Here is a 23514-nt window from a genome sequence, read left to right on the forward strand (position 1 = left end):
TAAACCATACACAAAAGCAAACTCAAAATGGATTAAGGACCTAAATGTGAGAGCTGAAACCATAAAAATCCTAGAAGAAATCCGCCATAGCAACATTTTTCTAGATCTGTCTCTTGAAGTAAGGGAAACCAAAAACTACTGGCACTACATCAAAATAAAAAGCTTCTGCACAGTAAGAAAACAACTATGAAGACTACAAGAAAACCTAATGAACAGGAGAAGATACTTAGAAATGATACATCTGATAAAAGATTAGTATCCAGGGGCGCCTGGGTGGCTCAGTGGATTAAGCCGCTGCCTTCGGCTCAGGTCATGATCTCAGGGTCCTGGGATCGGGTCCCGCATCGAGCTCTCTGCTCAGCAGGGAGCTTGCTTCCCTCTCTCTCTCTCTCTCTGGCTGCCTCTCTGTCTACTTGTGATTTCTCTCTGTCAAATAAATAAATCTTTAAAAAAAAAAAAAGATTAGTAACCAAAATATATAAATAATTAATACATTTCAGTACATACAAATATATAACCCAATTAAAAATAGTCCAAAGACCTGAACAGACATTTTTCCAAAGAGGACACCCGGATGGCCAACAGACACATGAAAAGATGCTCAAGATCACTCCTCATTAGGGAAATGTAAATCAAAACCACAATGAGATAACACCTCACACCTTTCCGAATGGCTAAAATTTAAAATACTTAAGAAACAATAAATGTTGGCGAGGATGTGGAGAAAAAGGAACCCTTGTGAGCCATTGATGGGAAGGCAGATTGATTCAGCCACTGTGGAAGAGTATGGAGGTTACCCAAAAAGTTAAAAACAGAACTACCTTATGATCCAGGCATTTCAGTACTGGGTATTTATCCAAATAATACAAAAACACTGCAGATATACATACACACCTATGTATATATGTATGTCTAATGCAGCAGTATTTACACTAGTCAACATATGGAAGCAGCCCAAGTGTCCATCAATAGATGAATGGACATACATACACACAATGGATTATGCAGCCATTAACAAGAATGGAATCTTGCCATTTTCAATGACTTGTATGGATCTAGAGAGTATATTGCTAAGCAAAACAAGTCAGAGAAGGACAAATACCATGATTTCACTCATATGCAAAACTTAAGTAACAAAAGGGAAGGATGAGCAAAGAAAAGAAAAGACAAACTTGAGAAACAGACTTTTAACCCTAGAGAACAGAGGGCTATGAGAGGGGAGGGGAGTGGGGAATGGGAGAAATAGGTGAAGGGGATTAAGTATGCACTTAGCTTGATGAGCAATGAGGAATATATGGAACTGTTGAGTCACTGTATTGTACGCCTGAAACTAGCATTTTAATTCCAGCGTAGTTAACATCCAGTGTTATGTTAGTTTGAGGTCTGTATAAATAAATTAATTAAAATAAGTGTTTGTTTACAATAAGTAAAGTAAATGATAATGTTCCATGTCACTGCATATACAAGAGTTGTTTAACAGTAATGATAATTGGGGCACCTGGCTGGCTTAGTCAGTGAAACATGCAACTCTTGGGGTTGTGAGTTTGAGCCCCATGTTGGAGTTAGAGGGTAATAAATAGTAATGGTGATTATAAATAATGAAATTATGTAGGTCCTGAATTATGAAAAACATGATCCTATTGATCAATTTTTCAACCAAATTCTTTGTTTTATCATTGTCAATGAATTCACATTGTATACAAAGATAAAACAGACATAATAAATCTCAAACTATTCCAATGCCTAAGAAATTTTCAAATTAACTAATTATCTTTGTTGCTTGCCAAATGCTTTATTTTTAATCTCAAATTTAACTCAAAGCTTGACATATAATTTAATACTTGTTTACACTAGCTAAATTATTTGGTCCCATTTATATAGCATAATACTTTGTGTAAATGTTTTGAACAGTTTTTAATACTGAAAAAACCACTTGATAATTTTAATCACAATGGATAATTCATTAATGTATTAATGCTTTATTCAGTGTTTCAAATTCTATAAAGTTCGATACAGGGAACAATCTGATAACTATTCAATGTGCATTTCTACCTTTTAGTGACACTTCACCAGGAATTTGTTATTCCATTCAGTTGGATTATATGCTTCCATGTATGTGATTTGATTAAAAAAAAAAATAGGTGCACCATGTTGAGTTTTTTTATTTTAACTTTTTCTTTAAGGAGAAGGCTAGTGATTTTGGAGGTTGAATAATGCAGTATAGAAAACATAGGGAAACGGTACAAAATGACGCTTAAAACCAATGCCTGTACTCATCTTTTTGTGGTTATGACTAAGTATTAATTTGTGTTACTCACTTTTCTTTAGAAGATAAATCAAAGCCATAAATTTGAATTTGAGGTGTATACACAATACATACACAACTTTATGCAAGATTTTCCATAAGTAATGCTACATTTTAAAATGCTAGAATCTGATTTGTCTTTTGATTCATGCAACAAGAAAAGAACATTCAGCGAGGGAAGGTTATACTCATAATGAAGTTCTTAAATTTGAAAATGTCTTCTCCCTTTGTACAGGCTATGCGGATTCATTAGAAGAATAATGTCAATCACAGCTTTAACACCTTAACTATGGAAGGGACTAATGAGAAAGCACTTTAGAAGGTGAGACTTCATGTTCATTTTGAAATAATTGGTCTTCATTTTTCTTCTTACAGAAAAAGTTTTAATCAGTTTATCATAAATCTATCTGAACCGTTAATTTTTGCAGCATTCAGGTGAAGTCCAACACTTGGTTTATACAAAGTTTATGGGGAGAGGATGATGGAGTTCATCTAATCTTCAGTGGTAAAATCATCCATTCAAGCCCTTAGCACAATCCCTTGCAATGAGAGCACAGCATGGCTGCGTATGTTATTGGTGAACCTTAATAGAAGGTAGTTCAAGGGGCACCTGAGTGGCTCAGTGGGTTAAAGCCTCTGCCTTCGGCTCAGGTCATGATCCCAGAGTCTTGGGATCAAGCCCCCCATTGGGCTTTCTGCTCAGCAGGGAGCCTGCTTCCCCCTGCCTCTCTGCCTACTTGTGATCTCTGTGAAATAAATATATAAGATCTAAAAAAGAAGAAGAAGAAGAAGAAGGTAGTCCAAAAAATTCATCCCCCTCTAACTGATGTGGGTGACCAGTTGTCTCCCAACTCAGGCTGAAGGGGAGGAGAAAGATCTGATGGAGCCTGTGGTGCTACAGTGATGGCTCATGGCTAGCCTTTTGTGAAGCAGGAGGAGGTCAAATCCTGGGCTGTCCTGCCCCATGCAAAGTCCTTATGTTGCCTCCACTGGCACTTGCTTAGCTCATGGACCTTGCTGTTATGTGTCTGCCTAAAGCCTTCTTGTCCAGCATCCTCTATGAGGTCAAACGAATGGTTTTCAAATTCAGTGCTTCTTTTTTCTGATTGATCAAATCTGCTGTTGAAGTTTTGTATTTATTTTTGTATTTTCTCCATTTTATTTTTCACCATCAGAATTCTTTTGGGTCTTTTGTGTATTTCCTGTCTCACTGGTGAATTTATTCTATTCCTGGGTTTCTGTTGACGTCTTTATCCTTGATCTCTTCTAGTTTGCCGGGTTTCCTTAAAATCATTATTTTCTATTAGTCAGAAGTCTCATAGATGTTTCTTTCTCTGGGTTAGTTACTGGAAGTTTGTTGTGTTCCTTTGGTGGCATGATGTTGCCTTGGATTTTTATATTCCTTATAGTTTTGAGTCGGTATCTTCACATTTGAAGGAACAGTCATCTTTTACTGACTTTCTAAGATTTACCTGCAGATGAGCAGAAAGTTGCCACCTGACTTGGGAGCATGGTGGCACAGGGGCTAGTGCTGGGTAAAGAGACACATGGGGATGCCAGTTATGGGTTCATTTGGAGATGCCAGGTTAGCGGGCTAGAAGTGGGATGATTGCAGGGTTGAATTATAGGCCCATACACAACACCAGTACCAAGACACGGTTATAGGTACATATACAGTGGTTATATCAGAGCACAGCCTTGCCCACGGTGGCATTATGGCTGGGGAGGTTAGAAAAAGGGACCCAGTGGCAGCCCTTGCTCCAGAAGGATGCAACAGTGGGCACTGGGTATGGTATAGACCCTGTGCAGGTCCATCAGCATCAGTCCTGGCCAAGACTCTGAGGCTCATCAGTGGTTAAAGGACTCGAGTTTCTGTGGTGGTGACTTCAACTGCCGGGGTCCTTAATGGTGAAGGCTACTGTTCTCCTTTTGCCCCACAGTGGGAAGCCATAGCCAAGGAGATTCCCTTTGCTACCAAGTTGTGTTAGCCTGGGAGATGGGGTAGCACAGGGGAAATGCTTCCTACAATTTTCTATGCTGTCCTCTGTTTTTGTGATCTACTTTTTTGGTGGAGCTATTCACTGTACCTTGGGGCTCTCCTAGTACTATTTCCATCTGTATTTCCAATACAGATGTATTATTGTTAAATAGTTGTTTCTGTTGGGTATGAGGTTTAGGACCCTGTAGTTTATCATTTTGCGTGTGTCCCCTGTTGGTCCAATCTTCTGTCGTTTATGTTTTCTAAGGCTAAGTCTGGTTTCTGTAATAGAACATTAAATCTTATGAAGAAAGGTATCCTTATCACTGAGTACACAATTTAAGGGTTTAATTTAAAAACAACTCCTAGGAAGATAAAATTTCTTAATTGAAAGAACAACAAAATTTGCCTGCTGAAAATCAGGGTAGGAGGTCAGAACTGATGTGAAATTACCTGAAGTTGGGCCGCAATTCAAACTCAGAATGAAGCCAAACAAGGTAAGCAGTAAGTACCTCTTTGTGGTATTAGTCAGATATGTAACTGTTCCCTGATCAAAAATGTTGGTTTTTCCTCTACATAGCTCAGTAAATAGTTTATATAATTGTGAAAATTCTTGAAAATTTAATTCACACCTTGATTATAAGTCAATGCAAACATTTCAGAGGACAATTTGTCAATTTCTGAAGATGTAGAATTCATTATCGTTTGACCCAATGGCATCTGTCATACAAAATCTCATAAGTAGGCGAAGACAACTTTCAGTAGCATTGTGTTAGTGGGGAAGAGTTGGCAACGATACAGAAGTTCATCAGTATCAGACTGGTTAAATCAGTCATGGTCCAACTACACAAGAGAATGCCATAAAGCTATTAAACTGGATTATAACATTATACTGCTGTGAACAGGTATTGAAGGTCTATTTTTTTTTAAGAATTTATTTATTTATTTGACAGAGAGAAAGATCACAAGTAGACAGAGAGGCAGGCAGAGAGAGAGGGGGAAGCAGGCTCCCTGCTGAGCAGAGAGCCCGATGCGGGGCTCGATCCCAGGACCCTGAGATCATGACCTGAGCGAAAGCAGAGGCTTAACCCACTGAGCCACCCAGGTACCCCTTGAAGGTCTGTTGTTAAGCAGATGTAACACAACAGTGCATATCATGGTACCAGTCGGGCACATATGTAACATCTATAAGGTGCCCTGAGTTAAATAGATGGATGTATGTAGTTGATCGTAGATGCACAGCTCTGTCTTGAAAATACAGAGATATGCTAGAATGAGAACTTCTGGCAATAGAGCAGACTGAGAAATGGGACTACACTTACTTTTTACTCTGTAGCCTACGTGAGACGTTACAATGAAATTGGCCTGTATTTATTTTAAAATAAACCCAGTCCTCTGCATTGTATTTGTGCCATTGTACCATCGATGAGTAGAAGGTCAGTGAGCAAAGATTCCGGTTGGGTTGATACACATGATAAGAATGAGGTAAACCCTGGGTTTTTTCTGAACTTTGTCTATGGAGCCAGAGTTAGACATGAAGTCAGGTTAATTAAATACATCTATGTAACAGGACACAGAATGTTCTTGACATTCCCAAATGCCACTGACGAGAGCTCTATTTGAAGACTGAAAGAGAGATGTACAAAATGCAGCCTATTATAAGACCATTAAACTTTCCCATTTTCATAATAGAACAGCAATTATTTCCCACAGAGGCATTTGAAAAAGTGAGCAAAAATCATAAATAACTTCTTAAACTCACATAAGTGTATATTAACGTTCAAACTCTGCCAGCTCCTAACTTCACTACTGTTAGTGTTCAAAAATGAAAGCAAGTGTAAATGTTTCTGGCACATTTTGACGATTTTTTTCAGTACACACAAGCAGTTGAAAAATGGCATCCTAGAAGGCCTTCAAGTATCATGTAGGCTAGCCAGCTGACACCCATAGTCCTTTCTGGATACAATTCTCTTGTTCTAATCTGGAGTCTGCTAGTAATGTTAAAACTTGACCCCCATCTTAGTACTGATTTCATCATCTTTTAATAAAATCCACTTCACAGAAAAGACTCAGTTCCCGAGACATATGTATCACATGTGAGGCAATCCAAATAATTACGCTCTTGATTTAATGCCGCCCATCTTTTTCCTGAACATTTTGGTGGAAAACATGTAGAAGGCTAATAAAAAGGAAGGAAAAGATGGGTATCCAGGGGAAGCTATACTAAGCATTGAAAGGAAAATTAATTTAAAGGAGGCGTAGTGATTCCATACTTAAGCATGGAAAGAGAAATGCTATTAATAAGAGTTAGGTAATCAACAACATTTTAAAAACTGACCGTTAACTAATAATATGAATTTGACACAATGGATTAGTAGCTACCTTTTGCTTTACTCCACTTCAGTTATGGAAGACAGTCTCCAAAATGGCCCCAAAGGCCTCTGCCTTCTGAGTTTAATGTCCTTGTGTAATCCTTTCTCCTTGAGTGTGGAGTGGAACCAGAGACTTGCTTCTGACAAAGAAAAAAACAGTTCAAGTGGTAAACTGCATAGAAAGCCACTTCTCAAGGTTACCAAAACAACTCTAGATTCCATCTTTTCTCTCTGTCTCTCTTGGAGCCATTCCTCTGAGGAAACCAGCTCCCATCGTCTCAGGAGCTCTGTGGAGAGGCCCCAATAGCAAGGAGCTGCGATCTCTGGGCAATGGCCTAAGAGGAACTTAGGCCTGCTGAGCACCATCCAAGAGAGCTTCATGGTTGGTCTTTTGAGGTGTGCCAAATGTCGAGTGAGCTTGAAAGCAATTCATCCTTCTTTTGAGCTCTGTTAGAGAGACTTAAGCAGAGGTACCGAGGTAAATCAGGCCCAGATTACTGACACATAGAAACTGTGAGAAAACAAATGCTTGTTGTCTTTTTTTTAAGATTTTATTTATTTACTTGACAGAGACAGAGAGATCACAAGTAGTCAGAGAGGCAGGCAGAGAGAGAGGAGGAAGCAGGCTCCCTGCTGAGCAGAGAGCCCGATGCGGGGCTCGATCCCAGGACCCTGAGATCATGACCTGAGCCTAAGGCAGAGGCTTTAACCTACTGAGCCACCCAGGTGCCCCTAAATGCTTGTTGTCTTAAACCACTGAGTTTTGTGGGGCACAGTATGAAGACTCTGTGACTCTTGATATCAGGGGCTTGAATTCAAGCCCTGCGTTGGGTATAGAGCTTCCATAAAAAAGAAAGAAAGAAAGAAAGAAAGAAGGAAGGAAGGAAGGAAGGAAAGAAAAGAAAGAAAACATCAAGAAAGAAAGAAAGAAAGAAAGAAAGAAAGAAAGAAAGAAAGAAAGAAAGAAAGAAAACATCAATCAACTTTTTCCTCTTTTTCCTGAAATAGTGTGCTTAGTTTGAAGCGGTTTTCTTTAAGCTTTTATTTTTAAGTAATCTCTACACCCAACATGGGGTTCAAATTCACAAGATCAAGGGTCACCTGCTCTACCAAATGAACCAGCCAGGCACCCCTAGTTTGAAGTGTTATAAATCGTTTTTTTGTGTATATGAGAAAAGTAAGTTCCCTGTTTGAAAAATACTCAGAAGTATAATTTTTTTCTGAAAAAAGGTAATTTAATACAGTGTAATAACCCCAATTATTGGTTTTGCTGTATTCACTTTTCTTATAGTAAGAATTCCTGGGGGGCCTGGGGGGCTCAGTGGGTTAAGCCTCTGCTTTCAGCTCAGTTCATGATCTCAGGGTCCTGGGATCGAGCCCCGCATTCGGGCTGTCTGCTCAGTGGGGAGCCTGCTTCTCTCCCCATCTCTGCCTGCCTCTCTGCCTACTTGTGATCTCTCTCTGTCAAATAAATAAATAAGATCTTTAAAAAAAAAGAATTCCTAAGGTATGACATACTTTAGGGTGCACACTATAACCTGAAATATGGTGGCTGGGTCCTGAATAGAAATATACAGACAACTATATAAACTTTGACTAGTGCCTGCATATATTAAGAACTCAGCGAAGTCCTCTATTTAACCTGTGTAACCATATTTAATCCTCATGCAAAAAATTAGGATTTTTTTTTTCCACTTCTATTTAACCCATGAAGAAATTGAGGTATGTTTGCAAGGCATCTAAAACAAGGTTCAAACTCGGGCACTCAGAAGCCAGAATCCAGCTTCTCAACCTAAAGAGTGTGCCCCCTCTCCTAAGAAACCACAATCGATTCAAAGACAGCATTCTTGATATTTAGTGTCACGTTCTCTTTGATTACAAAGCAGAGAAATTTTAGAGGACAGTTGTGCATGTTAACAAGGATAAATATTCACTTGTGATCAACCGGAGATGCCCTGTGAGATGGTATAATTTGAGTAGTTAAGAATGAGGACTCTCAAGTGGGAGTGCCTGAATGCTCATTTCAACTCCGCCAGCAGTTCTGGTGCAATTCAGGTTAAGCCTATTGTCCTCCCTTAGATTTAAATTTCATCTAATGTAAACTGGTGACCATATCAGTCCCTACCTCATAAAGCTGTTGTAAGCATTACACGAAATAATACTCAGAAGGGTTTGGAATAGTTCCTAGATACACCAAGCACTTAATAAACGTAAACTCTTATTATGAGGATAATTATTACCTGGCAAAGAGAACAACATTTAACAGAGTTTTCGGCTCTATACTTTCCAGAGGAAAACAGCTATCTAAGTAAGTGGAGAAAGTAGGCTAAAAAGAGAAACACAGTGAAAGAAAATAGCATGTATGGATACTCTACATTGCCAAAGACTCTTTTAAAAAAAAAAAGATTCTATTTGAGAGGGAGCGCATATGCGAGTTGGGGGAGAGGGAGAGAGATCTCAAGCAGACTCCATGCTGAGTGTGGAGCCCAGCATGTGGGGCTCTGTCCCACAGCCCCAAGATCATGACCTGAGCAGAAATCAAGAGTCGGATGCGTAACTGTTCCCACCACCCAGGCACCCCAACAATGCCAAATACTTTTAGATGCATTGCAAACTTACTTTTCTCTAATCTTCACAGCAGACTACATAGATAGGATTCCTATTTTACAAAGGAGGAAGCTTTAACTGAGGAACTTTTCCAAGGCTATTAAGTAACAGAGGGAGCACAGCTCTCTAGGACCATGGGGTATTCCAATCAAGATACGTTTGACCTTTCTCTTTCACCAAGAGAGACTTTGGGACTTAAGGGCCAGAGGGAATGAAAAGCTACCATACATTGTGAAGGCACAGCTGGCAATTTAGTGAAATGTAGGCATTCTTTTGATTGTTTTACACGTTATCTACTGCGTGTGTGCAAGCTTCTGTGCCAAGATGCACATGGCTGCCAGGCAGGCTATACGGTTTGTGCCCTGTACATGGTGCCCGGTCAAGGTAGTTGACGTCTGGTCCCTGATCCACTCACCCAGCCTTGAACCTAAGGTGCATAAACATAAAACAGGTACTTTTTCTATTGTACGCACTAGTGAAATACGAGCTCCCAGAGGCCTTAGGTACATGCAGTAACAAAACTGCGATGTGCACATTTATGTAACTTCGCCGACCCACCCTGTGAGATTAATTTCTTAGCTATGGCTGTTGATTTAGTAGTGGTGGGGGGATTGTGTTTACAAGACTATTACTTAGAAGAGAGTCAGGGCCCATTTCAACCCTGGGGTGGCCTCTGCCCTTTCACTACAATTTATTTCTTACTCCATACAGAATAATTTAGAATGTCGTTTTCTTAATCTTTAATTTTACAATTCAGGTTTTTTAAAAAAGATTTTACTTAATCTATTTGAGACAGAGACAGAGCATGAGGCAGAGGAAGAAGCAGGTCTCCCTGATGAGCAGGGAGCCGACGTTGGACTTGATCCCAGGACCTTGAGATCACGACCTAAGCTGAAGGCAGATGCTTAACCGACTGAGCCACCCAGTTGCCCCTTTACAATTCGTTTCTTAAGTGACGCTGTAACAACATAAGGTAGCTGTGACTGTCCTGATTTTTTTCATCTCATGGAACACTGACACAGAACTCCACTGAGGAGCGTTTCATGTAAAACAACCAAAGGGAGAAGATGCATTTCTTCTTTATTAGCTCTGATATATCGTGTCCCAATTATCAAAAATTACTTTCAAATTTTTATTGTAATGTAGTACTCTCATTTACGCAAAGGAATTTCCCAGCTGTTATTAAAGCATATTGAAAATAAGCAGAAGCCATAGGAGTTTGAGAAGGTGTGGAACAAAAAGTTCAGCAGAAAAAGAATCAAATGCTCAGGGGTGGTCAGTTGGTATGCAACAGAAACTCACACCAACATAAGCAAATGCAGGATTTTACTATAAAGTACTTCTTGGGATGCCTGGGTGGCTCAGTCAGTTACATGTCTGACTCTTGGTTTTGGCTCAGGTCGCAACCTCAGGGTCATGGAACTGGGTCCCTTGTCAGGCTCTGCACTCTGTGCAGAGTCGGCTTGAGATTCTCTCTCCCTCCCCTTCTGTCCCTTCCCCCACCCACATGAGGTAGTACACATGCGCTGTCCCTCAAATCAATTAATCAATCTTTTTTTTTTTTTTAGATTTTATTTATTTATTTGTCAGAGAGAGAGGAGCGAGAGCAAGCACAGGCAGACAGAGTGGCAGGCAGAGGCAGAGGGAGAAGCAGGCTCCTGCCAAGCAAGGAGCCCGATGTGGGACTCAATCCCAGGACGCTGGGATCATGACCTGAGCCGAAGGCAGCCGCTTAACCAACTGAGCCACCCAGGTATCCCTCAATGAATCTATCTTAAAGAAGTACTTTTTCCAAGACCCCAAGTGTAGAAATAGAGTAAAGCCTCATGAGGTGGTGTAAACATGAATTGAAAAGCCATTTGAAAACTATTCATCCTGTGTGTTCCTCTTTCTCCTTTCTTTTGGACTCACGGTTTTTCATCATTGCTTCTATTTGACCTAATTTTCCTTTCTCTACAGATTGGCTTTAGCAGCTTATCTCTACACATGGTATAATAGGGTTACCCCTACCACTCTCAAGTCTTCTTTATGTTCCTTAAGATTAAAAGCACATTAGACTGCACAGATTTGCTTTTAAAGCCTAATAACCAACTGTGGAAAGAAGATAGTGATCCTTGGTACCTAGACCCTCGTGTCCTGGGACCACATGCATACTTTCTTCCTCCTACAGTTTCCCTCATTCCAGAGGCATAAAATGAGTCCCTATCTACCCTATTTGGTAGACGCCTTTTTTTTTTTATCCACTTCTAAATGAACGACAGTGTAATCAAGAGGTAGGTATTTGAGTGTTTCACTGAAAAGTGCATTTCAAGCAAAGAAAAAGATAAAAGAACTTTCATAGTGAAAGACATCATCCTACTGAAACAGAAGAAGCATTGCTCTTTAATATTTTCCCCTATCCCACTGGTTCTGAAAATTAAGTATAGCCTGGAGGAATTGTTGAAACAGAGATCACTGGGCTCTACTCACAGAGACTCTCGTTTAAGAAGTGAAGGGTGAGGCATGAGAATTTGTATTTTCAATAAATTACCTGAGGCCACACTATATTTTACTTATTTTTTTTAAATCTGCATATAAACTCTGCACCCCATGTAGGGCTCAAACTCAGGACCCCAAGATCAACAGTTGTGTGCTCTACCAACTGAGCCAGCTAGGTGTACCTCCTGGGGCCACATTTTTAAAACCACCATGTCAGCATATTTGTCATTATTATGTTTGGCTGATTGCAAATTGACTTTTAATTTTTCTCATATATAACTTAGTCACAGATGCTCTGCTGGGCTAGAATCAGGCAGCCTGGCACTAAGGCAGGAAGGAAGAGGAAATTAACCAGAGCTCAGCTGGTTTTGTAAACTACTTTAAATCCATTCAATAGCTGCTCATATTAGGTTATCTTATGGCTTCTTTCTGAACCTCCTAGTATGTATTTCTGTTGCAGCATCAAAGGAAAATAAAAGCAAGGACAAAGCAAATAAAAATCTGGCTTGATAAGATATGATATTGCTTATAGGGATATTAAAATGCAAAGGCCAAACACTGAGGAGATTAAAGAGATAAAACGTTTAGTCTCATCAGGTACCATTTTATTAAAAGATTAAGAATTAAATAATTCACCTTCCTTTCAGGAGAAAAATATCTGGTGAGGATAATAAAGGCTTTGAAATAATAAGAAACTAAATTTTTCCAAAAATGTTTTAAAGTCATGTGTTCACTGAAAGCCTTGTTTTTAAAAATCTCTTTTCGGGATGCCTGGGTGGCTCAGTTGGTTAAGCAGCTGCCTTCGGCTCAGGTCATGATCCCAGCGTCCTGGGATCGAGTCCCACATCGGGCTCCTTGCTCCGCGGGGAGCCTGCTTCTCCCTCTGACTCTTCCTTCCACTCTGTCTGCCTGTGCTCGCTCTCACTCACTCTCTCTCTGACAAATAAATAAAATCTTTAAAAAAAGAAAAAAAAATCTCTTTTCACAAACAATATATTTTCATCTCATTTGCGTTAATATGATCAAGTTCAAAGAGCTGTGTCCAAAGATACACGACACTATGCGTTTGTCAAAAGCCATAGAACTTTACAGCAGAGAGGGTGAACTTCATGTTCGTAAATGTAAATAAATAATTTAGAAGGTCAGGAGAGCCCAGGACGGAAGGCAGACCATAAGAAATCTCTAACTATATCACAAGTATATACAACAACATTACTAAAGGGAGAATAGAGGCTGACATAAGTAATTTTGGAAATGAGTGGAGACTATAAAAGCAAAAGGAACTGTACATACAAACACTGTAGTCTAGTTGACAAAATTATTCCCCATGGAAATATTGGTTAATAATTCTGAGACTGCTATAACATGCATACTAGAACTAATGTAAGTTAATTGATGACAAATGATGAGAGCCAGGCGTCTCGTTTATTGGAATGGGAGGTTACAGATAAGCAAGGGGAGGAGGCTAGAATGATCATGTGGTAACCGAGTGGGAAACATCACTTGAACCCATGTTTACCTGATAAACAGGATAGATGCATATACTATAAATAATAGAATATAGAGTGAAAGATTAATAGCTATATGCAAACTCAGATTTTTATACTTATATACATTTTGTTACTCTATCAGCTATCAACGCCTAGAAGCAATGATACTCTAGTAGCAATGAGCGTAGCCTGCACCCGGAATTTGGTTTATAGTATTCTATAGTAATCTCCCATGAAGAATTCCAAATAATTTATGTAGAAACCATTCCTTCAAGATCGTGGATCACAGGGGCGCCTGGGTGGCTCAATGGGTTAAAGCCTCTGCCTTCGGCTCAGGTCATGATCCTGGGGTCCTGGGATCGAGCCCCACATCGGGCTCCCTGCTCCGCAGGAAGAATGCTTCTCCCCCACCCTCCGCCGCCTGCCTCTCTGCCTACTTGTGATCTCTGTCTGTCAAATAAATAAATAATTTTTTTTAAAAGTGGACCACAGTTCTCAATCTTCAAGTGTGGGCTCCACAGAATATGGACAACAGGAACAGCAGTAAATTTACCATGGAGGAATCTAATGCTACCTCAGCCCGGCAATCAAAATTAACATCATCAGTGATAAACCATCTGCATAGCATGTATCTTTGATATGATGAGAATGACATTTTTTTAAAAGATTTTGTTTATTTATTTGACAGACAGAGACCACAAGTAGGCAGAGAGGCAGGCAGAAGGAGAGGAGGGAAGCAGGCTTTCCACTGAGCAGAGAGCCCGATACGGGGCTCAATCCCAGGACCCTGGGATCATGACCTGAGCCTAAGGCAGAGGCTTTAACGCACTGAGCTACCCAGGTGCCCCAGATGAGAATGACATTTTACCTCTGGAGTCTTCCTCCCCACAATTTATCACCCCAGTCTAATAGGAAAACTTCAGAAAAATTCCAGTGGAGGGACATTCTACAAAATATTCACATTCCTCAAAATTGTCAAGATGACCAAAAGCAAGGAAAGTCTGAGAAACTGTCACAGCCATTTTGCTTCTACCTAGGAATAGACTAGCTAAAATTCTTAATCATTTTTTTTCTTTTTTGCCATTTTCTTCATCACCTCAGAGGCCATGGCAGTTATATGGACATTACCTTCAGCACTGAAGAAACCAGATGTTTTCCAGGCATTTCTATCCTTAGATTTGACCAACTTTGGGCTTAATCATGAGAGGGCAACCTGCACACCTGAAGAATAAGAATTGCCTCCTCTTCCTTGGCTGCACACCACCATGATCACCAAATTGATATCATAATTCTAAAAGGTATCTCTTCTCTATTACAAAAGAAAAAAACCATTTTAATTGAACCATGTAAAAATATCGTAGGTCCCATGTGGCCTGTTGGCACAGATACTTGTCTCTGCCCCTGAACTTCCTTTTGGCACACTCAAAAGATTAAACAGCAGAGTGAGCTGCAAAAACAACTAACTCTTAATGACCTATTTCTGCACAGATACATTATCTCCATTTGATAGCTAGGTTGCCGAATGCCACCAGTGTGGGAGAGTTCTTAGGGAGACGCATTTTCTCCATAAACTTGTTTGCTATAAATATTTTGATATATTTTCTGTAACCTTTTGTTACACATTGGTTCTTTTTTAAAAATAATTTCTTATTGAGATATAATTTAACCTAACATAAAACTAGCCCCTTTAAAGTGTCCAGTTCAGTGGTTTTGGTTGTATTCTCAAAGTGTCCAGCTATAACCAGTAATTCCAGAAATTTTCTTCACCCCAAATAAACATCTATACCCTCCAGATTTCATCTACCAATCCTCTCACCATTCTCTAATCCAGCCCTCAGAAACCTTGAATCTACTTTAGCTCTAAAGCTTTGTGTAGTCTGAACATTTCATATAAATAAAATGATATGTTGCCTTTTGTGTCTGGCTTTTTTCACTTTGCATAATGCTTTCTAGGTTTATCTATGCTGTAGCATGAATCAGTACTTTGTTCCTTTTTAGGACTGAGTAGTATTCCATTGTATGAATATATCACATTTTCTTTATACATTCATAAGCTGATGCACATTTTACTTGGGTATTATAAATGATGCTGCGATAAATGTACAAGTTTTTATGTGGATATAGATTTTAACATCTCTTGGTTATACACTTCAGAATGGAATTTGCTGGGTGGATAACTCTATCCAATTTTTCAACTTTCAAACTCTTTTCCAAATGGCTGCAAGTCTTAGATTTTCACCATCAATGTGAGGGTGTCCTTTTCTCTCCATACATTCTGATAATTATTATTATCTGTGTTTTTAAGATTTGTTTTTTTTTTTTTTGATGGAGATCACAAGTAGGCAGAGAAGGCAGAGAGAGGAGGAAGCAGGCTCCCTGCTGAGCAGAGAGCCCGACACAGAGCTCGATCCCAGGACCCTGGGATCATGACCTGAGCTGAAGGCAGAGGCTTTAACCCACTGAGCCACTCAGGCGCCCCACTGTGTTTTTAATTATAGCCATCTTAGTGAGTGTGGAATATGGTCTTATTTTGATTTTGATTTGTATTTCCCTAATGAGGAATGATATTAGGTGATTTTTTATACTGTAAGCCTATCAGAAAAAATTTTATTATTGCTTTGTGCAGCTGTTTTTTAAGTCAGGGAAAAGGTACAAAAATAGATAAATGTGTTTTTACACATTATATTTCTTATTATGTTACTGTTCGGGTGTTTGTTTACTTATGAGGATTTAAGTGACTGTCTATGTCCCTACATAGAACAAAGAACTCTTCGTAGTAGTTCGTGTAGGGCAGATATGCTACCAACTAATTTCCTTAATTTGTATACCAATAATCATTTACCCCCTCAGGCAGCCGCAGTGTTCAACAATTGTCTTTGGTTGCTTTCAACAAATGTTCTCAAGGAAAATGCTGTTCACAGTAGGCAATTTCTTCTTGTGTTCTTCCTACTCATCCCATATCTTTCCCCCATAACAAAAGATAACAGGAATGACTTTCAAAATAAATATTTCAAGCACTGGGCTGAAACAGCATTTAGAGGAAATGGAACAAGATGGTATGTGTGGAATATAATTGAATTTCAAGAAGCTCAAATATTGATAGCTCACAAAAATGAATGAGAGATACTGTTTTCCTCCATAATAATGAAAAATCCAAGATCTTTTGAAACCCTTGTTTAGACCACAATGAAAAACAAGTATCCTCGCCATTCATTAACGATAATATTATATGTGCTTTCAAACCCCTACACTCCAACATGTATACTTATCCTCTGCCACCCAGAAAAGAAGTGCCTGCCTGGAAATGTTCTGTTGTTGTTTCAAGCTTAATTTTCTAGAAGGTACACCCTATGGGCAGTCAAGAATATGTAGGAAATACTGGTGTTTATATGGAAGCTTGGCATCCAGAATTTATCCAAAGCAAACTACAGACAGCTGTTAATAGTCTACGAAAGCCTGTAAACACATCTTCCAGACATTGGGGAATGAAGAAAACTCATAGTCTTTGAGTTGATGGTAGGTTAGCATTTTTTTCACCTCAAAGCATGAATATGACACTTCATCCACATGCTATAATGACAGCCCAGGCTTACTGTCTCCACTGTCACAATTCTCAGCAAAAATCACTTAACTCACACCCTCAGGTTTAGTCTACTTTGCAGCTCTAAGGAGAAAGCTACCTTTCAGGTGACTTACGTATAAGAACTCCACTCACAGAGGCAAAGTTCTAAGGTTCAATATCAAGTCAAAGATACTGCTGTTCACGAGGACCTGCCTCCTAGTTTCCATTAAGTACCAGGCTACTGCTGTTATCCCTTAAGTTGTACTCCTTATCTCAACCATTTAATGGTATCATCTTAGCCTTAGGTACATTCATAATGAAGAAATCAAAGGAGTCAGACAATGCCGAAGAAATGCAAGCTCCAAAGACAAGTGTTTATATTTTTTCCACCTGCTTTCAATGCCAGAATATGCATTATTGTACTTAGATAGTGTGCTTTGGTGGATCGGATATTCATGTCAGCTAACCATGAATGAGCTGTTAGTAGGCCTGTGTTCTAATTATGGCCCATCACATGGTAACTGACATTTCACTTTTCTAGGCTCAGTTTTCACATCTGTTTAAGAGAGATAATCATAAGGTTGTCTCCATCTGTTTAATGAGGACAGTCAGAAGGTTATTGTACACATCAGATGCAAGTGTGTATTTAAAGCACTAAGCATCATTCCTGGCACTAATGCTCAGTCAGTCTGCTGGGGGCTGAGAATGTAGAGGAAAAGATGGTGGAGGAAGAAGGACGCATGGAGGAAAAGGGAGGAGGAAGAGAAGTAGGGGTAGTAAGAAGTGGCAATGGTGGTTTTGCCATGGTGGAATGGTGGCAAAGAACCTGGGTTTCTGCCACAGTGCCTGTGTTCCCTCAAATGAGTTAGTTCATCAGTCTGATCCTACCTCCATTTCCTAATAGGTAAAATCTAGAATCCGATTGTAACAATCGCTATGCATACTTGCAGGACTGCTGTGAGATTAAGTGAAATAAAGGATGTGAAAGAACTCTGATCCCTACTGAATTCAATAGAAGCCTAAAAGATTATTACTACAAAAAGCAGTCTGTGAAGCCTGTGTTTGGCAAATACATAAAAAAGGAAGGTGTGGCTTGACATAACGCTGCTTCTTAATCTCTTCCATGGCATGTACATGGACCTGATTGGGCCTAGAGAAGAGGACACATGTGATCTACCCACTCCTTAGAAGATTTTTCTATGGATAAAATAGAATACTATATTTGAAATCAACTTATATGAAACATGTTTCAGAGTAGAATTGGGTTCCTGTTGTATTAAATATACACTCTTATTTGTACACATGAATGACCTCTTCCAAAACTGTTCCCATTCTTTGGAGGATGATACAGTTTGGATGAGTGTAAGAAACCAAATCAAATGCTGCAGGAATCAATTCAAATAATAATCAAATAAAACTTTTTAAAAATTTAATTGCCACACTTTTAGCATCCAAAGATATAGCACATGGATGAATTAAATCAATTATCTTTAAGCATTCGGCCTTGGAAGAAAATATTTTTAACAAGTTGTCTGGACCCTTTTATGCTTAGGATGGAGTACGATGGCATGACCCATTCACCACTTCCTTGGTCCTGTCCCTAACACTTTTTTTTTTCCGTGAAAGCATAGGGTCAAATTTTCTTTTCTATGCTCAAACCACCTAGAATCTAAGATCCTGTTTTCAGACTGACCTGCCTTAGTTCCCAAAGCCTCAGAATTCAGTTAAGTAGCAGAATGTTCTAATTATGGCCTTAGAATTCTACCCATGCTCCTTGGGTCAGCCAATGACTCCATTTGAAATAGGTGGGCAGATGATGGACTGACTTTCAGGAAATTCTAAGAAGAGAAAGCCTATATAAAAATTACTTTAATTGGGCACCTGGGTGGCTCAGTGGGTTAAGCTGCTGCCTTCGGCTCGGGTCATGATCTCGGGGTCCTGGGATCAAGTCCCACATCGGGCTCTCTGCTCAGCAGGGGCCTGCTTCCCTTCCTCTCTCTCTGATCTCTTCCCTTCCTCTCTCCTACTGTGATTTCTCTCTGTCAAATAAATAAATAAAAAATCTTTAAAAAAAAATTACTTTAATTATGTAGAATCATGGTGGGGTTTTTTTTCCGCTCTTGTGACTAAGTAATATTGAATGATTTATGAAAAGACACCTTGATGTACGGTAGTGTCTCAGTTATGAAATAAATACTCTAGGTCTTTATGCATTTGGAACTTAATTGATACTTCAGTTATGTTTTTACAACAGTATTGTCAAAAAAGCCTTCAGTTGAGCAGAAATTGATGATTTTTACTAATGGTAGAAACTAAGAAAGTACTAGAAATCCTAGGGACCACATAACATTGAAGACTGCCATTCCACCTCTGAAATTTAATTTCCTCATTATAGTTTGCCAGATAAAATACAGAACTCCCAGTTATATTTGGATTTTCAGCAAACAACAAATATTTTTAGCATAATTATGTTCCAAGTGTTGCATAGGACATCTCTAGGCTAAAAAAACTACTTGTTTATCTGAAATTCAAATTTATTTGGAAGCCCTGTATTTTTATTTGCTAAATCTAGCAACCCTATAGTGAAGTGCAAAGTTCAGAAGTGCTTGACAGAGGCAGATTCTCAGGGCTCTTCCAGTGAAAAACATTCCTATCTCTACTGCAGGGTCAGCCTGACAAGCTATGTGCATATGGAGAACACATATGAGGATAGTCTTGTAAGGCAGTGGTTTTCAAACTTCACTCCCCTCACTTGAGGAACTTGTTAAAATGCCGAGTCCCATGCTACACCCTATGAAATTTTAATTCACCAGTTTTGGGGTGAGGCCAGGAAATCTGCACCTTGAACAGATACACCAAGTAATTGTGATACAAGTTTTTTTTTTTTTAATTGTGATATAGGCTTTCTTTTTTTTTTAAAGATCCTATTTATTTATTTGACAGAATGTGTAAGCAAGGGGAGCAGCAGGCAGAAGGAGAGCGAGAAGCAGACTCCCAACTGAGAAGGGAGTTCGATGCGGGGCTGGATCCCAGGACCCCAAGATCATGACCTGAGCTGAAGGCAGATGCTTAACCCACTGAGCCACCCAGGTGCCCCTCTGATACAGGTGTTTTAAGATCATTCTCTGAAAAACACTGTCTTTCTCCTACAAATCAGAAATCATGTCTACCTGGAAGACAGAATTTCCTCACCCATCATTCATTTATGACCATATTTACTGCTAAATAGGTTTTCATTAATTATTGTTGGAATTTCTCATTAATTGTTGAGGAAAATTTAACTCAATCATATTGAAATATGAATGGAAGATTTCTAGAAAAAGATACAGGTTCCATTTCATAAAAAGAAATGACTTGTTGAATACTAGATGTGGCAGGAGTAGAACAAACTGGAATGGAGAAACAACAGTGTGGAGTGGTATTCTGACAAGAGAAAGCTAATTATTTTTATCCAATTCAATCTGTTCTTCAGCTGCGACTCTGAAAGGTCACAGAACACTACATAAAAGCCCAGCATGAAGTTCATTGCCAATGAGGATTTAATATTCTGTAATATTCCTTTCTTCCCCCCCAATTTAGGATTTCAGTACTTTCCCTTGAGTGTGTATCTCAAAGGAACATGTAGCCCCTTCACAGAAGTTGGTACTGGAAGCACAACTAGTTCAACATTAGCTGGTCATGAGACAAGATGTTAGTCCAATTCGGTCATTAGAGCAAAGATGGACTGTCCTGGGGAGAACAGAACTACCTTTTGATTGATAGGACCATCAATAGTTTGCTCTCTCATGTGAGCAAATATCGAAAAAGAACATGTCCAAACATTGAGATGGCTGGGAGAGTGGGGAAAGAGTACCTTAATCCTTGACTATTTAACTAAAAAATGTGTTTTTGTAAGGCATTACCCCACTCTAACACAATCTTTGATGAACCATGTCCGAGAAGGCTCCATTTCCACCTTGTTAGAAAAAACTAATCTCTCTTACAAAATGGAATAGCGGCAGTTCTCGGGTAAGTTTTGTTTTTACTATGTGGGAATGAAAGCAGTGAATTTAACATAATAGAAGTTTGATTCTGGAGCCAGAATCCTTGGGTTTCATTCCAAAACCTGCAACCGCTTAGCTCTATGGCCCTAAAGACGCATACAAAGCTTCTCTTTCCCTCAATTTATACCTCTTTAAATGGGGCCAGAAACTTCCTCCTTTTTCTGAGGACTAAATGAGGTAATGCAGCTAATGTTCTTAGAGTAGGGACTGGTGCATAGAAGCTGTATTCTAAATGTGTATGTGGGGGATATGTTTTTATCACGATGCTTCTGATTCATGGCCTTTTCAAGCATTCTCCTGACTGGTGGCAACCCTCACCTACCATTTTGTTCACAGTACATTTGAGGGGACCAAATAATGTCTGTTGTGACATGTTGAACTCTCATAGTACTAACTATGTGAGATGAAACTACAAATCCATCAGATTACTTTCACCCGTGGATTATGTCATTAGTTTCTGGGCCTTGTCAGTACATTGATTTAATTCTGAATTTGAAGTCCAAATAGGTTCTCTGTAGCCCCTTTTCCTATTTTGGTCTTCCACCAGTTGTGACTCATTGTGACTTCCACTCTGAGAACAATGCTACTGGGCCTTTCTCATTGTGACTTCCACTCTGAGAACAATGCTACTGGGCCTTTCTCGAGGTTCTGTGCACACAACCACTTCTAGCTATTTCCTCTGAGCCGAATATAGAAGTTTCCTGAACTGTCCCACTCCTACCATGCCCCCCCCCCATGATGAATGATACTACCTGGCACAACCTAGACAATACATATGTACTGAATGACTAGAAATCAATAATTTATCTCCATCAACGTAATCCATTTGCTTTTGTTTATGTCCTTCTTTTTTTGCCTGACTTTAAGCTCTATTTCTTTTTATTATTTTAATGAACTCCTCACCCGTCTCTCCACTAATAGTGACTTGCCCGTTTTAATTCTGATCTTTACTACCAAGTGTTCTTAGCAAAACTGCTCATGCCCAGAGGCCCTATTTTCATCCGAGAAGATCCCATCCACATCTCCAAAGCTTGGTTTGCCAAGTGAACTGATCATAGTAGAAATACTCTGAATTGGTGCTCTATATTGTAATTCTGGGCCAACTTCCCTATTTTGAACCAGGCTCAAATCCATCAGGACTCTTTGGGAAAAGCAATTTATTATAGAAAGTAACTCCTTGATAAACAATTCCTGCTTCAGTCTCCAGTCCATGTTTTCCTATTGACCCCTAGGGCACAAAAGGCTAGCAGATTAATACTTCCTGTTTGATATCCCGGGTTATAGTGGGGAAATGCCAATACAATTGTATAGAAAATAGACAAAGGCATATTTGAGATGCACTGAGTGACACCGAATAAGAAAGCTACTGGAAACCGGGGAGTAGTTCATTGGGTTTCACATCCAGGTTTGGTGGACAGCTTCAATTTGTGTCTCGGGGAGCATGAGCATCCTACCTAATGTGACGAGGACTCAGACAAGAGACTCGTTCCATCCAATAATGAAGCTCTGAAATCCTGTGGGAGATGCCCTTCAGTGGATGAGTCCCAGCTTGGTCTGCCAGATTACCCTGTGGGGAGCTTTTGAAAAAGGTGTACTTAGCTTAAAAGGTAGGCTTGGCACAATGGTAGACATTTCCACTGACTACTCATAAAGAAAATTTGACCAGATTGAGTTCTGGATCTAACGTTTCCATGTGGGCTACCTATAATGCCAAGTCTGTCTTTCTTTCTTTCAAAAAGTTCCGGCTTTTTCATAATCTAGCTAGTTTGAAAGATCTGTAACTTTGAAGAGACATGACATTCCATTTTTAGAAAGTGGAAATTGCTCTTCTCGAATGGAAACAAATTTTGCATCAAAGAGCTTGAATTCAATACAGAGGGGGAAAAAAGCCAAATATGTAAAGCATTCTAGCAGCTGGCACTGCTGTTGGCAAAGGCTGTCTCTACACATGCAAAGAGATAGGAGGTGGTTTTTAAATAATTCCAGAAGTTTTGCACCTTTATCATAATCATCTGAACCAACTAAAGTGTATCTCAGCCCAACTGATACAAAGACCTAACTCAATCCTTCCGTAAATCTTTTACATAGAGAAGGGCAGGGTCTAGCTATGGTGCTACACACCTCAATGTTTAGAATGATCTAGATCATTGACTGCATTTTTCATTCCTCAGCTCCATGACTGCTTAGCAACACGGAACCAAAACGAGGGCTGGTGCAAGTTGTAACCTTTTCCAAAGGGCAGAGACAATTGTTCTCAAAATACTTGGTGATGGAGAGAGAAAGAATAAGGTTGTGCCAACCTAGTACAATTACAGTGGTACAATACTGACAGGCATAAAGCTGCCGGGATACCCAGAGCCTGGGCAAACTATTAGACATGCAGCTAAGATCTACTGTGATCTGTCCATTGTAGGCACTAATGGCAGCCTCTTTGTCAGCAAATATTATTTCAGCTAGAAGGCCACATTTTGACAAAAAGATGATTAGAAAAACGAAAGAGGGATTAATAATATCTCTTGAAATGTTGACTAAATTCTCACTGAAGCAGCCAAAAAGAAGGAAACTGTAGCTATTTCGCAGCGAATTCTAAGTGAAAAAGAAACCAAAAAACAAACAACAGACAACCACCAGACCCTGTGGCTAAGCTGATTCAGTGGGCGGTGAGACTTTCAAACAATT

At 39.4% G+C, this 23514-nt stretch overlaps 2 long non-coding RNA genes across 3 annotated transcripts in view; one reads left to right on the forward strand and one right to left on the reverse strand.

Moving 5' to 3' along the window:
- Window positions 1-15079, forward strand: part of LOC309855762 — a 179677-nt gene extending 164598 nt beyond the window's left edge. For both annotated transcript variants that reach the window (XR_014306980.1, XR_014306981.1), the window contains exons 3-4: window positions 2541-2627; window positions 14332-15079. This is a non-coding gene — a long non-coding RNA (uncharacterized lncRNA). The remainder of the gene's footprint in view (window positions 1-2540; window positions 2628-14331) is intronic.
- The window catches only part of LOC309855764, a 199495-nt gene that overhangs the window by 96244 nt on the left and 79737 nt on the right, over window positions 1-23514 (reverse strand). The window contains exon 2 of the long non-coding RNA XR_014306983.1: window positions 6666-6795. This is a non-coding gene — a long non-coding RNA (uncharacterized lncRNA). The remainder of the gene's footprint in view (window positions 1-6665; window positions 6796-23514) is intronic.

Source organism: Mustela nivalis, assembly GCF_964662115.1.
Source record: "Mustela nivalis genome assembly, chromosome: X".
NCBI lineage: Eukaryota > Metazoa > Chordata > Mammalia > Carnivora > Mustelidae > Mustela > Mustela nivalis.